The 18,593-nt window shown below is 45.4% G+C and overlaps 1 protein-coding gene across 1 annotated transcript in view; it reads right to left on the bottom strand.

Moving 5' to 3' along the window:
- The window catches only part of TMCC1 (transmembrane and coiled-coil domain family 1), a 106,609-nt gene extending 92,507 nt beyond the window's left edge, over positions 1-14,102 (bottom strand). Inside the window, exon 1 of the mRNA XM_009882874.1 lies at positions 14,013-14,102. The gene's annotated coding sequence lies outside the window, so the exon portion shown is untranslated. The remainder of the gene's footprint in view (positions 1-14,012) is intronic.
- Positions 14,103-18,593: the final 4,491 nt, after the last annotated feature.

Genomic DNA, 18,593 nt, shown 5'->3' on the forward strand with positions numbered 1-18,593 from the left:
TTCTACCCCTGCACCCATTGATGGTTCTCGTACTCATGCTGTGTGAGGGTACCTTGTTCACAGACATATCAGGGGTTGATCTTTCAACATCAGCCTCTTCTCGGATCCACATCCTGTTGAAACAGTTCCTTCCTAGAACTTTATATATATTTAATACTGCTGACCAGCAAAACTAACGCACACAGTTTTTTGTTCCTGAAAGCTCAAATATTAATCCTGTAGATAAGAGAAAATTGCAGTCAAGTCACAGATGAGCAGATACCAACCACTCTCTTAATGAGCGACAGATCTCCTCCTTCCAATTACTTTTCAAGAAACATCTTCCTGAATACACCCACATCAGAATCAAGCATCTTCAGTACCACCCATGGACAGCCTCTAAATTACTGCTGTCCTTGAAGAAGTACTGCTTATTGATTGCTGCAAATATAAAGACTAACGGTTCTTCTGCAAAGTTAGGTCACAGTGTAAGGACCACAAACATAAATACCAAAGATTAGTTTCCTAATAAACAAGGAAAATTACCTATAGTGTCTTAAAGTTGAGTGACTGGTTTTCAGAAACATTTCTACTGTTTTGCAGTACAACCAATTGCCACTGAAAACTTTTCCATACCTCTTTGAACATGTCAGTCCCTCAGCGTTTACACTGTTGCCTGAATCAAAGCTACGAAGTAGAGGTCACGACTTCTCCAAAATTCAGAACCATGCAGAGGTACCAACACATAACCATTCAGGTTTTGGTATGTGCTATCAACATGAAAATCAAAGCAAAATACTTCAGATATATTTCTACAGCTTGTGACCTGTAGATTTATTATAAGACTTTGAGGACTGTGCTGTTGCATCTAGGGCTGGTATTCCATAATAGTCTGACTGTGGGGCAATGTTACTGGTTCCACATTTTAGCAGAGCTTCTTGTTCCTCCTTCTAGAAAGCACTGGTTATCCTTAAAGCACTTCCTTCACCCCAGTGAATTTCTTAGCTATATATTTACAGGTTTACATTACCCCAACAGATGAGTACAGACAATGCACAGTACCATATCTGGAACTTCATCAACGCATTCCAGGAACCACCTGGATTGCTTATGCCCTGCTGTGCTGGCCCTCCAGCAGATACTGGGGTGGCTGAAGTCCCCCATGAGGACCAGGGCTTATGAACCTGAGGCTGATCATACCTGTCTACAGAGGGCTTCCTCTGCTCGGTCTTCCTGGTTGGGTGGGCTGTAGCAGACCCCCATCATAACATCCCTGTCCCTGCCCTCCCTTTGATCCTGACCCTGATTTAGCAATCTGTTTCAGAAAAGCCACATCCTCACCTGCTCTTCTTCAAAACCAAATTGAAAGGAAGACCAAACTGCAGCATTTCCTCAAGAACATTTCTGCTCTTTGCTAAAGGGAAGAAGGTTGTAACCACGTTTACATGTTCTGCAGACCAGTCAGCTGCATGTTCTGAATGCAGCGCTTTGCTGGAGGTCATCTGAAGGGACCGTCTCCACCATTCAAGCAGGGGTCCGAGGCTGGCCTTTCACAATGCAAGAAGCAGGACAGAAATATCAATTTAAAGAATTTCCAACCTCTTTTGCCCCCCTGTGGCTCATTTTTCAGTCCCACAGCATGACACACCACCATTTTAGTCGTTGGAGGCACAGCTGTTTCCAGGGCTGGGATGTGAACCAAAAGGAAAAAAAAAAAATTAAATTGGCTTTGAAAGAAAATGGGACTGGGGGAAGAATCTGACCACAGAGCTGGTTACAACAGCTCTGGGATACAGCTAAAGAAAGGAGGCAGTACAGAGGGCACATTTACTCCACAACGGTGTTATCAAAAACCTTGTATCTGAAGCTATGACCACAACAGCTGGAGAAACAGGAACTCGCATCAGCTTCCACAAGGACTCATCAAAACAAAAATAATTTCATTTTCACAGTTCAAATACCACCATTTTGTAAACAGAGAAATTACCTTCCCTAAAGGAAAAGAGTGAAGAAGTATTAACCCAAACATTCAAAATATTGGGTCTTCCACAAAGGAAAGAGCTCTGTATGTATGGAAATAAGGAACAAATAGACCAGGATTACAAGAGAGAGGTAGTGGTTAACATTATCATTAGCAACAAGTCATTTTTCACTGTTGCCTGCATATACTCACAATTTGAAGCCAGAGTTCACAACAGAGTAGACAAACAACGAAGATATGTGTATTAGTTGCGGGGTTTTAATAATATGACTTAACTCTCTACATTCCAGCATGCAGTAAAGTCTTAAGCAATCACCGTGTGACTGTCAGGGACCGGAGGAGGGCAGAGAGAGAGATGACACCGACACGCCGGTCCCCGCTGCGCAGCCCAAAGCAGGCACGCTCGCTGAGGCCAAGGGCAAAAGCAAAAGGGAGCTAAAAGCCCCACAGCCCAGAGGACGGCAAGAGGGTGAAGATGGGTTAAGATGTGCGATGTTTTGGGAAAACGCATAGGGAACAGAGAGAAAAGGTGGTTATCGGCACCATCTGCTCCCCTCTCAGCTCGGAGACAGGGAAAGCTCCAGGCTTATGTGGAGCACAACAAGGAAGAGCTGCTACAGCAACGTACACTCGCGTCTGTCTCGTTTAAAACGAAGCTTTAAGCACTGAGTCCTGTTTGTCAAAACAAGCCACAGTCCGCTGTTTGAAGAAACTGTTTTCAGCTGCTTCATCAATTTTCGCTATTGCAGGGATATACAGCAGCAGAAGCATGTTCCAATTTCACCGCAGCAGACACAACTGTCTCATTAACATGGTTAGGACCAGCGCTGGAGACTGTGCCTTCACAGGCAGGAGCCTGTGCTGAGCCTGCTCAGAGTAGTACTGCAACAATAAAAGCCTACCTTCAAATACCAATGAATTCTATACGCGCAAAGGTGAAAAGAAGTAATTCAGTTTCTTTTAGCTTCCCTGTCTTTAAAGAAATCTTGCACTGGAAGAGACTCCTTGAAGCATCTCAAGGGTTCTGCGGTCATTTGCGCTTCTACTATCCACCTTTGCTATGAACATTTGCACTATCTGGATGAGATTCTCCAGCCTCTGGAAAAATGCACCACTACCACGCTGCACCAAACATTTTGGCTACACCTTTTCAGGAGAGGAAGGGGTGGGGAGGAAGAGATCAAAGCTGCTCTTACCCTCACTGCCTGTCTGCCAGGAGATGCCGCTGCTTTCAAGGTGTCAAAGCTGACTCAAATGTCAGGAACGGGTGAACCGTAAAATGGAAATACAGGTATTTTCATCCGACTTCCAAGGGAAGACAAAAGGTTACACTGCAGCTATTTCAGGCATTACAGAGAGACTCTTAAGCATTCTTGTCATAAAAGAAAAAAAGAAGAGATGGCCTCTCATTTTAACTCCTAGCAGATTAATCCGTCACAATGCCAGCACAGAAGCTGGCATGATTTAGCACCTCTAGTTCCAGAAGGAAGGTTTATTCCAGGCTTGGAATTGAAAGAGGGTTAAAGCAAGTTAAATTAGCAGGCTTGCAAAGAAAGGTATCGCCTACCACCAACGCACGCTACATGCGATTTTAACATGTGCTTTTAGCCCTGAATCTTGGAAAGTATCATATTTACAATGACTCGTGAAAGAAGAAAGTAGAACTAACCTGGCACAGAGTGGTAAATTACTCCCCCTGATGACTCAAAACTAGTATTAATTCTCTGATCTTTCAGAAGCGTTGACTCAACTCGCTGAGACTGGAGACAGATCAAAGGAAGTTTTCATTTGGCTCAGCAAAATCCCAATGCTTTTCCCATCGTTCAGGTGCTCATGGTATTAGGTACATGAAAGGCTTCCACTGATATTTAGCATCAAGTAAGTAACAAGGTAGAAGTTTGACTTTAAACAGTTTACAATGACTAACTCAAACCATATTCAGTCCCCAAATGGGGAAAAGTCTGCTAATACAAAACACCAATGATCATGCCCATACTGCAACCCAGATCATTTAACACATCTGCTCCCAACAGCGTACCTTAACCACTCTCTACAGACATAAAACTTGCATCTCATGTGATAGTTCCCTCCACGCTGTTCAGAAGGATACCTGAAAAGCTCTACTGGCTGAAAACCACGGTCACTGGAAAAACCTGCTTGCAAAACCTGGCAGCTTATTGCCTTAGTATTGCTTAAAATGTGACACAACACAGGCGAGACAGGCAAATTCCGATCAGAGGTTCAGAGGACTCACTCACAAACTGATGGCTTATATTGCTCTACCACTTCCAAACTGTCTTTTAATTCACAATACGACAGTTTCATCTCCACTCTTCAGAAGAAAATTGTCTTTCCTGATCTTTCTTCAAGTGAGCTAATCTCAGGAGCTTTGAATTAAATGCAACTCTTAAAAATTATATTAGTGTAACTGTAACGGCCTTAATCTGGGGCCGGTTTGTTTAAATGGCGCTTTTTTTTTTTCTAATTAAGCATTAGCAAGTCCCTCCCTGCAGTGCTACAAACAAGGTATTTGGTATGCCCATCAAACACCGCTTGAAGTCCATCAGCCAACACCTGACAAAGGCCGGGAGGACCCACCAGTGTGGTCTCCCCTCTCCACACCTCCTTACCCACACTCAATGCGCGGAACCTGCGACCAGTTGCCACCAGGAACAGGATACAGGCATCATGTGTTTTTAACTTGACTCATTACAGCCACTTCTCCAAGTCTCAGGTAGCTCAAGCATAGCTCGAGACAAGGAACGACATAACTGAGTACGTATGTACCCCACCAGGCAGAAACAGTGGTCAACGAGCCCTGTGCCTCAGGAACGCGGTCCAAGCAGAGCCAGGCGTACCTGCCCTGAAGTACACGGGCACGCTGCCAGGCTGCTTCTCCGGCGCCGAGGAGGGAACCCAGCGTAGCCGCAACTCCCCGCTGGGGCGCCACTGCGCACCTTTGGACACCGGTCAGCGCGAGCCCTCTGCGCGCTGCCACCACACAGGGAGCTGTGACATCCCTGCCTTGTCCACTGACTGTGCACACGTGCATCTCAAGCACACTGAGGTTTGTTTTATTGCTTGTGCGCTACTATGGGAGCTTTTTAGCGCAGGTTTTGATATACCAGAAGTATGACCACTGTTCCACACTTACTTTTAATCGCCTTTCTTGGCACAGACATAATGAATATTTCACTGCTGGGTCAGACACATTCAACTTTGGCTGACCAGTCTTGAGAAGGCATTTAAAAGAAGTAAAGGCCTACACTTTTTGGACATAAGCAATTAAAATACTGATGCCCATCTATGGTACTTTTCTTGTCATAGATCTAATTATGCCTTTTTAGAGAGAACACGCACAAACAGCACAGCTAAGCAGCCACACACACCAACATGCCAGCTCTTCAATATCCACCTCCACATCCAACTGCACAAAGGCAGTCGTTAACTCGGTGATTTTGGTATAAAGAAATTGGGCTTGATGACTTACTTGCCAATGGGAATAAAGTAGTCAGAGATTTAAGCCTCAGCCAAACTCAGAATGTTTCCTCCCACATTCACGGCTGAGTCCACATGAAAAAATTCCACAAAATCTTTACCCAAAGCAGCACAAAAAGGGAGGAGATTTGTTTGAAACAAGGCTGAAGTCTATCTACCACGGAGGAGACGCAGGCTCATAACCAGAGCCAAAACCAAGCAAGACCCATGTTAATGGCTCCTTAGAGAACCATTGCTCAACTTTGGTGGCCACCAGAGAACTCCCAGGTCACTTTCTGCAGAGCTGCTTTCCAGATGGTCGGACCCCAGCATGTCTGCACGGTGGCCACTCTATATACGTGCTATGGGCCCATATAGGGTGTAACACCTGCTACATAGGGTGGTTCCTCCCCAGGTGCAGGACTTCACATTTCCCTTTGTTGAACTTCATGAGGTTCCTGTCTGCCTATTTCTCAAGCCTGTCCACATACCTCTGAATGGTAGCACAATCACAGAATCATAAAATGATTTGGGTTGGAAGGGAGCTTGAAGATCATCTAGTTCTCATCTGCCTGCCCTGGGCAGGAACACCTCCCCCCAGCCCAGGTTGCTCCACGCCCCGTCCAACCTGGCCTTGAACACTTCCAGGGATGGGGCAGCCACAGCTTCTCGGGGCAACCTGCCCCAGGGGATCACCGCCCTCACAGGCGAGAAGTTCTTCCATCTTCCAACATCGATCACTGTCTCCCCAAAGAGTTGGAAGCCAAGTTCCTCACCAAGAAAGCCAGCAGTTCCTTTCTTGAACTGCACATCTTGGTGTTTTCCTAATTTTAGAAGTTAGAAAAAGTACGGTTTTAGTGGCAACTAAAACTACTAAAAGTACGGTTTTAGTGGCAAAAACAGTTATAATCTCAAAGAAATCTATCAGTGACTTTTCTTGGAGAACAGGAATTCATTTTTTCCATGGGTGGAATAATTTAACCCTTAGATGCCGATGACACAGAACTGGGAGGAGTGAGTGACACACCAGAAGGCTGTGCTACCGTTCAGTGAGACCTGGACAGGCTGGAGAAGAACCTAATGAAGTTCAACAAGGCAAGTGTAGGGTGCTACACCTAGGGAGGAATAACCCCATGCACCAGTACAGGTTGGGGGCTGGCCTGCTGGAAAGCAGCTCTGTAGAGAGGGACCGGGAGTCCTGGTGGACAAGTTAACCATGAGCCAGCAATGTGCCTTGGCATCCTGGGGTGCATTAAAAAGAGCATGGCCAGCAGGTCAAGGGACATCATCCTCCCCTCTACTCTGCCCTGGTGAGGCCACATCTGGAGGACCGTGTCCAGTTCTGGGCTCCCCAGTTCAAGAAGGACAGGGAACTACAGGAGAGAGTCCAGTGGAGGCTACAAAGATGATCAGGGGACTGGAGCATCTCTGTGATGAGGAAAGGCTGAGAGCCCTGGGGCTGTTCAGCCTGGAGAAGAGAAGGCTGAGAGGGGATCTCATCAATGCTTATCAATATCTAAAGGGCGGGTGTCAAGAGGATGGGGCCAGACTCTTTTCACTGGTGCCCAGTGACAGCACAAGGGGCAACGGGCACAAGCTGGAACATGGGAAATTCCATCTGAACGTGAGGAAAAACTTCTTTCCTGTGAGGGTGTCAGAGCACTGGCACAGGCTGCCCAGAGAGGTGGGGGAGTCTCCTTCTCTGGAGATGTTCAAAACCCTCCAGGGCACAATCCTGTGCAACCTGCTCTGAGTGACCCTGCTTTGGCAGGGGGGTTGGACTGGGTGAGCTCCAGAGGTCCCTTCCAACCCTGGCCATTATGCGATTCCTTCAAATCTTTATGTCTCTCTGTTTAACCATAAAATGCCTGAAGTTTACTTAAGTGAATGCTTACCAAGATTGAACTGCTGAGCATTTGAACTTGAAGACAAAATACGGTAATGTTTAGTTATGCCGTTGTGGTTCACTTTCAAAGCCTCCCCTTGCTTTACATTTTTACTGCAAGCTGCTCATATTCTAACTTACTCACAGTAAGCAATTCCCAAGCAAAACTTTAATGACTTCCCTTTATAGTTCAGTTATCAATTAATTTCTTAGAACTCTCAGAAGACTGAGATTAACATTTCCTACACTGTTTCAGCTTTAAATCTCAGGAAGCTTGCCTTCCATCACTTCTTCCAGATGGACTTTAATTAAACATTAATAGTCAGTTCACCTTTATAGGTGAACATATTCCCAACTGATTAAAAAAGGTAAAGCTGAAAAGACGAAAAAAAATAAGGTCATGAAGATTCAAAAAAATTAGGTCTCACACACTGGGGCCAGAAAATTCCTAAACCTGGAACTAGAACCAAGGAAGGAGGCAGCCTGCTCCACAGTCTCAATTTCTCTCCCAAAAAAGAGCAGTCACAGATTTTGGAGTGTCAGCCTTTCTTTAGATGTTGTGGCCTTAAACATTGCTTTCATCGCTACCTTTGCCTCCTCCAAGGCTTCTGGAGATGTCAGGATGTTTTGCAGCTAAGTAGTAAGAGCCCAGGTTGGCTCTTCCTTAGCAATTGCCATTGTAAGAGAGCCATGCCTCCACCAGAATTTGAAAGGTGCTGGGCTGGTGGCAAACAATACACATTTGTGTAGGGACATCCCCAACAACAAAAAAAAAAGATGAAAAACAAAGATAATTTGAGCAGCACAGATGCGGCAACATGACAAGTAGTGAAAGACCATGATAGCAGCTGTTTACGGGAATTCCAACAATTTTTTAAAAAAATTAATCAGTAACTCTGATTCCCAAACCCCAAGAAATGAACTTTCATCCATCAGAGTAAAAAATACATATGTTTTTTCACACCAATATTGCATCTGGTCACAAGATAAATTAGTAATCTTTGCTTTTATTGCATAATATGTTCCTTCCTCTGGCATTTCTGTTTTGAAAAAAGTTGTTTTGAAACTTAAGATCAAACACATGTAACACCAAATTTCTTCAGGAAGTCCCCGTTTCAGTAAATACCATTTTTCATACCAAATTGTGTGTAAATATCTATCAATTACTCTCCGCTGCCACCAAAGGACATGCACAAGTTCAGTTGCAACTTATTATGATCCTTGCTACAGAACTTTTTACAGATTTCCTTTTGAGTGCTACTTCAGGCATTAAAAACCAGCAGAACCTGATGGGACATCATGACATGAAGTGCCAAAGGCACGGAATAGAGAACGTTGTTCCATGACACAGCCACATCAACTGCTATTTTAAAGCACAGCCTCACTGAACGCCACAGGTGTCCACTCTTGAGACCATCCAGTCAGGGGTAACAGGACCAACAGCTATACTCGATCACAACCCTGATGCAAAGCATGGAGACAAAACACCTCAGGCAGTGAATCAACATGAATACATGAGAAAAAAAAACCAAACTGGAATACAATGATGCCTCCAAATTATGAGTTTTCTTATGCCATCTCATCAATAACAAAGATCTCGACCTGAGGAACTACTCTAAATGGAGCAACATCACTCCAACCAACTATCCCCTTTTATCTTTTCTAACAGGACAAAAATACACTTCTCAGGATGTAAGATGGTACTGAGTTTCTGTGGTGGTCTTTGAAATCAAGTAGCTTTTTTAGTACTGCTTAAGGTACACAAGTGCGTGTTATAACCACCAATGAGCAGATTAAATTAGTCTGCCAGCCCAAGACTGGTGCCATTCAATAATAATGCTGTCTTTTACCATTACCTGCAAGAGCTAGTAAGAAGCTAACATCGAATTAGGAGTGTTGAACAAATGATTGCTGGTTGTCTCCTAATGAGGGAGTAAGCGAGGCTACAGCTGCTACACAGACAACATACACCTGCAGGACATTCTCACCAATGGAGAGCAGGGCTTGGGTGCGAGATCTTCTCAATCTCAAAGCTGCCATCCTCAAAGCAACCGAACCAGCACACAGAACAGTTCTGTTCTTTCTGAAACACATGCTTATCTTTTCAAAGTCTCATATAACACAGCCACAGAACAGAAAACCCATGCTATTCCAGCCCTTCCTTAATAACCTCGCACAAAAAAGGTGGGTCGTCAATAGTGGGTCACTGTTGGCACAGCCTCACACTCAACTCCACACAGCCTGCAGCTGACTTACCGTTACCTCCAAACACAAACACCAATAACGAGAAATGGCTGAAGTGATTGGATTATAGGTTATTTGTCTCCCTTTGGGTTAAAGTTCGCACTCTGACCTTTTATTTCAGCAAAACCATCTAAAATAAGCTGAAGAAAAACTTCATTTCCTAGATAAAAAGCATACTTCATTAAAAGCTTACACTTCAGCAAAATGCATGACAGTATCTCCTCATATACCTGAATATCCACAGTGGTGAGGTTTTATCACTAAACAGTAAGGACAAGTATTAACCGTGTCATCACAATTAGAGATGCCTGACCATTAACTACCTATAGTTTCTTTTTAAACAATTAACAGGTGAAGGGTAACTTAGGGCAGTGTCAGGTGAGCCCAAACTGGCAGCAGCCAACAGGTTGTTGCTCCCCTTGTTGTCCTCCGCTGAAGGTTGCCATCCCCTCTGTTGTGCCACTTGTCTGCTCAATTCCCCAACTCCACTCTTTAAAGTGATCTAAATTTTAAAAAGAAAAACTGACTTAGGAACCAGAGCAGGGGGAGCCAGGAAAAAAGTTAGAACAATTTCTTAACCAAAAAACATATCTGACTGTTCTCTGACCAGATAGGTTTGTTTGACGGATTTGCTGTTTACATTAATATTTGAAGGCTTGCTTGGGTGAGCTTACTGGAGCACACAGCAGGCTCAGAGAAGGGCGCAGGGAGACTGTGCCCAGCACAGGAGGACAGAAGTCAGCGGTTGACTGCAGCGCACCAGGAGGATGGATGCATTTCCAGCAAGTGACAGATGCCAAACCAAAAGAACCTCAAGGGGCAGGTTTCTCTAGGAAGCCAGAGGAGTTCACGAAGCTACCAGAGTTCAGTAGTTCAAACCGGCATTTTTTGGGCACTGGGGTTAAATCTTATCCTAAAATCTACTGTATGACTTCAAGTGACCAGGAGTGTCATCTGTGACACACACACAAATTTTGCTTTTTTTTAAAGAAAAAAAAAAAAGTTGTTTTCTTAGTCTGTCTCAACCAGAGCAGACCCTTTAGACAGATGAAAACTTGAGACGTTCATCAAGGAGTTAAACCAATGCTAAACCAAAAACCACTTTGGATTTTTTTTCTTCTCACACAAACTGAAATTGCACCTGAAGCATTTGAAGGACTTTGATAAACCAGAACCAAAACTCACACTTTCAGTACAACAAACCATCTGAAAATGAACACTCCCAGCAAAAGCGTGACCAGCACGGATAGCAAACCGCTCTGCAGACCAGCAAGCAGCCGCTGCCGCAGCATCCCTGTGCGCACAACACGCGACAAGCCCTCGCACCTCTACCCGAGGACACTGCAGGCCAAGCAGCCAAACTGCTCACGGGTCATCGATGCGAACTAACCAAGCTCCTCCTGGTAAGCAAAGGCTCGCACATCCAGCTCGTGCTCCTCCCCAGTGAAGAACGGGATGTTAATTAACGGATGTTCACATCAGCCTGCACCCTCCCCTACCAACGATACCGGCATACCCCGCTTCCAAGCCCTACTTCGGGAGGCGTACGCGACGAGGGGTGTGCAGGGGTTTTGTGGCGAGCTGTGGCTCCCACAGCACAGCACCGGCAGGGGGGGGGGCAACCACGTCTCACTGCCCCGGCCTTAAGGGGTTGAAAACAAACCATGGTGCAACACAGCCAGCACCCCAGCTCCAACAGAACGCTGAAGACTGGAGCCAGAGGTTATCGCAACTGAAAGCCGCCATGGCGAAGGATCACAGCCCCACGCACCCCGAAGGGGCTGTTTTCCACCAACAACGCCTTCACCTTTGTAGTCAGTCCACCATTACTGGCCTGAATCAGGTGAGTTCAGTCATAACAGATTCTGACTAAAAGTCGCTCTTTTTCCTTCCTCTAATTTTAACCATTATTCAGCCTCAGACCCCCGGTAACACACACGCACTGCTCCTTACAGACAAGGGATGTTACGCCTTACCACTACGACCCACTAAAGCACAAGACACTTGTTCGGTGCTCTGCCACAGGCAGTGATCTACAAACACTGAGCCTCTACGGGTGTAGTACTTCCATCGACCCCAGAAAAGGCTACAGCCTTTTTGCTCTAAACTAGTATACCTGGAGATCATGAAAAACACATTTATTTGCTAACAGGATAATCACCATGGCAACTAGCTTCCAGGAAAATAGCAGCCAACAACTCCAGGACAAAGAGAGGCCACAAAGGAATTTGTTAAGGGAGACCAACCAGCTCACACAAATCTAAAAAATACTGAAATCTGCCAAATTTATCTCTGAAGAAACTGTAAGTAGGAGTCTGCAAATTTCTTATCATAACCCATCACACAAGTTGAATCCATGGCACTACCATCCATCTCAACATCTCAGTGCCTTTTAACGTCCTTTGAAACTTTTTAGACAGCTTGTAGGGCAGTTTGAGTGCAACATTTTCCAGTGTGCACAATTTCACCTTTCAGATAATTTCTTTATATCAGAAGAAAACTTCCTGTTATACTCAAATTCTTTGCCACTCCACACATTAGTATTCACCTTCAGTCACATGAGTTTAAATAATGAAACTGCCATTATTCCAAACAACACTTAAACCATGCTTTTCATGAAACTGAATGTTTTACAAAGGTAGATCAACGTCATCTTACAGATGAAGAAATAGAGATTAATACTTTGCTTATGGATATACAGTCAGGGCCGCACGGAATCTACGTATTCTTACAGGTTTTCAGAGCTGCTGCAGGAATTGTGCACTTTTCAGAGAACAGGAGCTTTTTGGGGAAATGTGCACCAATTTTAATTGATGGAATTACAAAGGCCATAACTTACTAAAAAACGGGGCTTAGTTGGGTTACAGAATCCGAGTCCCTGGTACACTATCTAAAACATGCACTAAGATTGTAATCAGCAGCTCAGCAAACCACTGCACCCCTGAAGCGCCGGTGTGTTTCTCCAGTTTTCATGAAAGCAGCTCACAGGAAACAAAGATACTTTTCTGCCCAAGTAGACTACTTTAGGATAGTACCACAGCCAAGTAACAGTGCCCAGGTTAGACTGAGGAACGTTTAAAGTTTGTTGCGCTAAGTTCTGCCCACTGGTAATAGAGAAGTTTACCCAGCTGCCAGCCCTGATCCCAGCTCTGCTCGTACGGGGCTGCGGGGGGAGTAACCAGAGCGCAGGCGAAGATCCCCTTCCCACCCACAGCACTCCCTGCCAATTCGAGCTTGCTCCAGCACTGCAGACACAGCCCATTTTGCCTTCCTGTTACAGGAACTTCATCAGGCTGTGAAGCCAGACAGGTAGGTAGGTTAGATCTGTGTCCCTCCAGCATCATCTCAGCCTGAATCACTGGAGCTCATGAATAGAAGTTCCTAGGAAAAGTCTGTACAGCAGTGTGGCAGGTGTCTACTTTCAGTACATTAATTTTCCTTTTAATTTTCCTTTTAAAAAATAAAATAACACTAATGAACAATCAGTCTTTTCTGGAAGACAGAGATGTGTTTGGTCACCCTTTGCTGTAAGCCACTGTTAATTGGTAAGACTGCCACTGCCCTGGAGTGCCAGCATGGACACCTACACCACAGAAAAGATAACCATGTCCAAGTAGTTTGCAAAAGCTGAGTCAACAGATGATATCAGCGCACACTGGCCTCTTCTGAGCCCATACAGAGGAAGTTAGCTGACTTCCTCATTCCAGGTTTAGAATTCAGTACAAAAGTACAAGCTAATAGCCTTAAGGTAAAACACAGCTGTACAAGCTGGTGAACTTCTGTGCTTCTTAGACAGCTGAGCTTCTCCATCTTCTGTTACCCGGGTGGGACAAAGCCGGACAGTCACAAAGCAAAGCCCACCCAGCTCTGCTAGGCTTGGACACGACAGGCACATTGCCCTACCAGACTGCTGCTTTCCACAAGCAAAAAGACAGCGGCGCTATGACCTGCGCATAGGAAAGCAAACAAGACCTACTTCTTGTCTAGCCTTCACTGAAGACACTTTGCAATTCAAGGGAGGTATCTTCCAACTTCACCTGAACACTTTGTCTAACCACCACTGCCTCCCGGGTGCATTTCAATGACTACTTAATGTCTGTCCAATCCTTGGAAGAAGAAAATCTCTACAGACCTCAGTGGCATGTAAGAACTGAATGGGTGAGCACTGAAGGCTCAGGTCATAGAACAGAAGCAACCTGCTCTTCTAAAAGAAATCTTTTGAATATTCCTACAGCAGGTTCAAACAAGGTCGCCCTCCATAACAATGCCAGCCAGATGTTCTGGTGCTCGTATCATCTCACTGTGCATATGTATGTTGCATTGTTAAAACTATGAATAATGGTGCAGATCAATCTGAATCTAGAAAACATGCCTCAAGTTCTCTCCACTCTATAATCAGCTGGCTTTTTCTTCCCATTTGATATAAGTCATAGTAGGCATACATACCTCAAAATTGCTGAGGCTAGCTCGTCTCTTTGCATAGATATGCTCACAGTTGTAATCCAAATGTCTTCAACACAGGTCTAATTTTAAAAATATTTAGAAGTATAAATTCCACAGGAAACAGGAAAGTCAGGAGAGGGAAGGAGATACGATTTATTGGCTTCTACATTTGCAGACATCTGCAGTCAGTAGTTTAGGTCATTTTCAGAGTAAATCTTGGCAACAAAGCTTCTTCGTAGAAGAGAAAGACCTGCCAAAATTAACAAGCATAGTAAGAAACACCATTAACATCTGATAAGCAGCAAAACAGCACCACAGATTCAGAGTCTTCTTCAGAGAAAAGAAGTAACTCTTACTTGAAGTATTGTGTTTCTGCTAGCTTTGCAGTATTTAAAATCAGTAGCAGCCTCTGAAGTCACCTCATACTCTGAGTACTTTAACCTAATATGTTATTTCAAGGAGGAAAATTCTCTAAGCGTTCAGATAACGTTTCATTATAACAGAGCACACAACGCAATGTCACGCCACAAAGTGCCTCGTTTCAGACAAAACTTCCCAGCTCACTGATGTTCACTGTGCACTTTCACAGGGGAATGCTTGTGAGTGGTTGTGTGTCAGACTGAAGAATTAAGCTGCTGTCCAGAACGAGGACCGACACAGAGTGATGGAAGTTCAACACAGCGTAAGTACATAGGTACATACAAAGGGAGTTCTTGCACGGCAAAAACATTTAGGAGTGTTGGTGTACTTCTGACCTTACCTCATTTGGATTTAAGTTAATAAAACGTAAATTCTTTGGGGCAGAGACCTTCTATTCTGTGTTTGCATTTCACATAGTATGACAGATTTAGGTTCCAATCAAAGCCGTTCAGTGTTACTGTGATACAAGTTTTTCTACTTTTGGTACAACAATAGGATTCTTCTTTACAAATACAAAAGGTCGGCTGCTTTTGTTTTATCATGAAATACTTCTGAAAGTACGAAGAGGTTTTTTTTGCAAAATGAGACATTTAACTCCATACAATCACTCATTTCTTCCTTCTTTCCTTTTCCTTCTGTGACATGCTCTGCCGAAGGAACAATTGTAAGAATTCAGAGCTTATATTCAAGCTTAAAGAATCAGCTTACTGTGCTGTGTCAACATCCAGTGCCTCCACTGTTTAGCAGTTTAAAGAATTTTAATTTAAGTATTTAAATCATAGCAGACTACTCACTTTTTTCAGTGGCATGAAGTCTAGCTGGAGGCCTGTAACCAGTGGTGTCCCCCAGGGGTCGATACTTGGTCCCATTTTGTTTAATATATTCATTAATGACCTGGATGAGGGGACAGAGTGTATCCTCAGCAAGTTCGCTGATGATACCAAACTGGGAGGGGTGGCTGACTCTCCAGAGGGCCGCGCTGCCATCCAGCGGGACCTGGACAGGCTGGAGAGCTGGGCAGAGAGGAACCTCATGAGGTTCAACATAAGCAAGTGCAGGGTCCTGCACCTGGGGAGGAAAAATGCTAGGCAGCAGTATAAGTTAGGGGTGGACCTGCTGGGAACTAGCTCTGAGGAGAAGGATTTGGGGGTCCTGGTAGATAGTAAATTGTCACCGAGCCAGCAGTGTGCCCTTGCTGCCAAAAAGGCCAATGGAATCCTGGGCTGCATAGGGAAGAGTGTGTCTAGTAGGTCGAGGGAGGTCATTCTCCCCCTCTACTCGGCACTGGTGAGGCCACAACTGGAATACTGTGTCCAGTTTTGGGCTCCCCAGTTCAAGAGGGACAGGGAACTGCTGGAGAGAGTCCAGCGAAGGGCAACCAAGATGATTGAGGGATTGGAGCATCTCCCTTATGAAGAAAGGCTGAGAGAGCTGGGACTCTTTAGCCTGGAGAAGAGAAGGCTGAGGGGAGACCTTATTACTACTTACAAATATCTAAAGGGTGGGTTGAAGGAGGATGGAGCCACACTCTTCTCGGTGGTTCCCAGTGACAGGACGAGGGGCAATGGGTGCAAGTTGGAACATAGGAAGTTCCATTCCAACACACGAAAAAACTTCTTTACGGTTCGGGTGACAGAGCACTGGCACAGGCTGCCCAGGGAGGGGGGGGAGTCCCCTTCTCTGGAGATTTTCAAAACCCGCCTGGATGCAGTCCTGAGTAATGTGCTCTGGGCAATCCTGCTTTAGCAGGGGAGTTGGACTAGATGATCTCTAGAGGTCCCTTTCAACTCTGAAAATTCTGTGATTCTGTGATTCTAGCAGTGCTGACAAATCATGTCTAGCTTGCCACCTTCACATTGCATTTCATTCACCTATCTTCCCTTTTTCCAAAGTTGCCAGTTTATCCGCTATTAAACATTGTGTTGAGTTCCCAGAATCACAGACTGGTTGAGGTTGGCAGGAACCTCTGGAGATCATCTGGTCCAACCCCCTGCTCAAGCAGGGCCACCTAGAGCTGGCTGCCCACATACCACTTTAACAAGTCTCACTGTTAATACTGAAATATTACCCTCACTCTCGCCCTGGAGAGTTAACACGAGTCCCCGGTAAGTTCTAAAGAAACTCATATCCTCACCAAGAGGGTACGATCTTCTCTCTAAGTACCATTTTGCCAAGCCGTATCCAAGCACACTGCAGTAATCTCTATAATGTCTTAGAGGACAGACATAAGGGAGAACCACTAGCCATGTTTTAGGGGTGAGGAGATTTCAGAGCCATCAAGGGGAAGCCACTCAGCCAGCTCACCTGGGCAATAGCTTAAACTCAGTGACTCCAGTTCCCAAAGCCCAGCTTTCATTAGAAGACAACAGCTATGAAACCGGCCAAGGAAAAAACACCACATCAGGAAAACACTCCAGAAGCAAGTGGAGAGAAATTACTCCTCCCCCAGACCTCTAAGCAAAAATTCCTAGAAACCCAGCCCAAGATATTATCATGCCAATTATTTTTTAATGGTTCAAAAACAGTTCTCTGAAAGACCAGACAAGATACTAACACAAGGTCTGCCTATCTCCAGTGCAAGCCGCAGCAGCCCGCTCAACACAAACCCCACCAGCTTACAGACAGGCACCAAACCAATTCACCAGACCAGACCAGGAGCTGACTTGCTAGACAGAACCCGTTTCCTAAAGAAAGTACCTCTTCAGACACACAGAAAAAAATGTAGTCTTTCTATTTTGTATCTGAATTAAATGCAGCTTTTAATTATTGGCTCTTTAGCTACGATTAAATAAGATGCGAGAAAACCCAAACCACGCTAGACACCTGCTTGAAAAACAAAACCCAGCAACTTTTATGTGCTACGTGGCGGGGGGAACCCCAAACTTTTTAATGGCTTTTTTTTTTTTTTAATGGCATGAAAACCTAAGTCCCAATGTATTTCTAACGCAAAATCTACACAAAGTAGATCTTCCTCCATCTTCAGTTTGCTTCCATATTTTGAACGACTTCCAGATCAGCTGAGTGGGTTTATCAGGCAGCCGAACTGGACACAGTGCATACAAAGCTCCAATAAACTTTCCTGTTTGGCACAGGAACCCTGTGAGGATGTGGAGATCACTGAGCCCCGCGAGTCCTGCAAGCTGGGGGGCCCCACTGTGCGCAGACAGAGAGGAGAGAGAGTCCCCCAAGAGAGGAACAATCTTCTCAGCTAGTACACCGGGCCTTGCTCACCACCGGATATTCCCAGATGGACAAAGGATCTGCCCTGAGAGGGGAGCATCATCCTGCTGACCAAACATGAAGCCATCCACAACGTGTTAGTCTTGCTGAAGACAGGGCAGGCAGTGAGCAGCAAGGACAGGGCCACCTGCTCCCCAGCCTCAGGAGGACCCTCTCGCACTGGCTCAGGTCCAGGGCTTTACTCCTTCAGTGGCCACTCTTGTAGCCCACATGTGTGTTACGAAGGGCTGCCTCCTTGCACACACATTTGATTTTAAGGCTTGTGGTCAATGGACACCGTTTCTGATGCAGTGGTAGTGCCGTTACTCCCCTCCTCCTCCACACATCCACCCAGATCTCTGTGCCACCAGTTCATACCTTTGCATCTTCTGTCCACCAAGAGGCCTCGAGTCTCCTCACTGATCAAATCCTCTAGTGAGAGTGACGCCTCAACCCGCTACACAAGCTTTTTTGGCCACAGTATCTGGTTGTTACTAAGGCACACGAGGTGTTTCTGGTCCCACTGATGACAGCCGCTGCGCGCACAGGTTCAGCTGAGCAACGGTTCCGTTTCCGAGCCTCGTGGCTTTTGGCCTTGTAAAGCTCAGAAGCCTCGATTTACCTCTGAAGTTCTCTACTCTAAAGGCCTGTCTCCGAAAACCCATTCTCAGAACAGCAACATCTGAGCTCACTTACGTGTTGGCTCAATGAAATAATTAGTACCTTACCTCATAAAAGAGAGCTAAATTAGGGAGGAAGGAACAGGTGAAGAACACACCCAAGCTTTAGCCATCTTAGAAATCAGCCGGGTCAGGCGCAGCCGACTCCTCCAAAACAAAGAGCCCACGCACCAGCAGCGCCCTCCCCGACGTTTCTACACGCGTGTACCGGGACCCACGGCGCCGGGCGGGGCTGCGCGCCCGCCAGGGCCCCGCACCTCCCACC

This window comes from Charadrius vociferus, unplaced genomic scaffold (genome assembly GCF_000708025.1).
Source record: "Charadrius vociferus isolate BGI_N301 unplaced genomic scaffold, ASM70802v2 scaffold433, whole genome shotgun sequence".
Lineage (NCBI taxonomy): Eukaryota > Metazoa > Chordata > Aves > Charadriiformes > Charadriidae > Charadrius > Charadrius vociferus.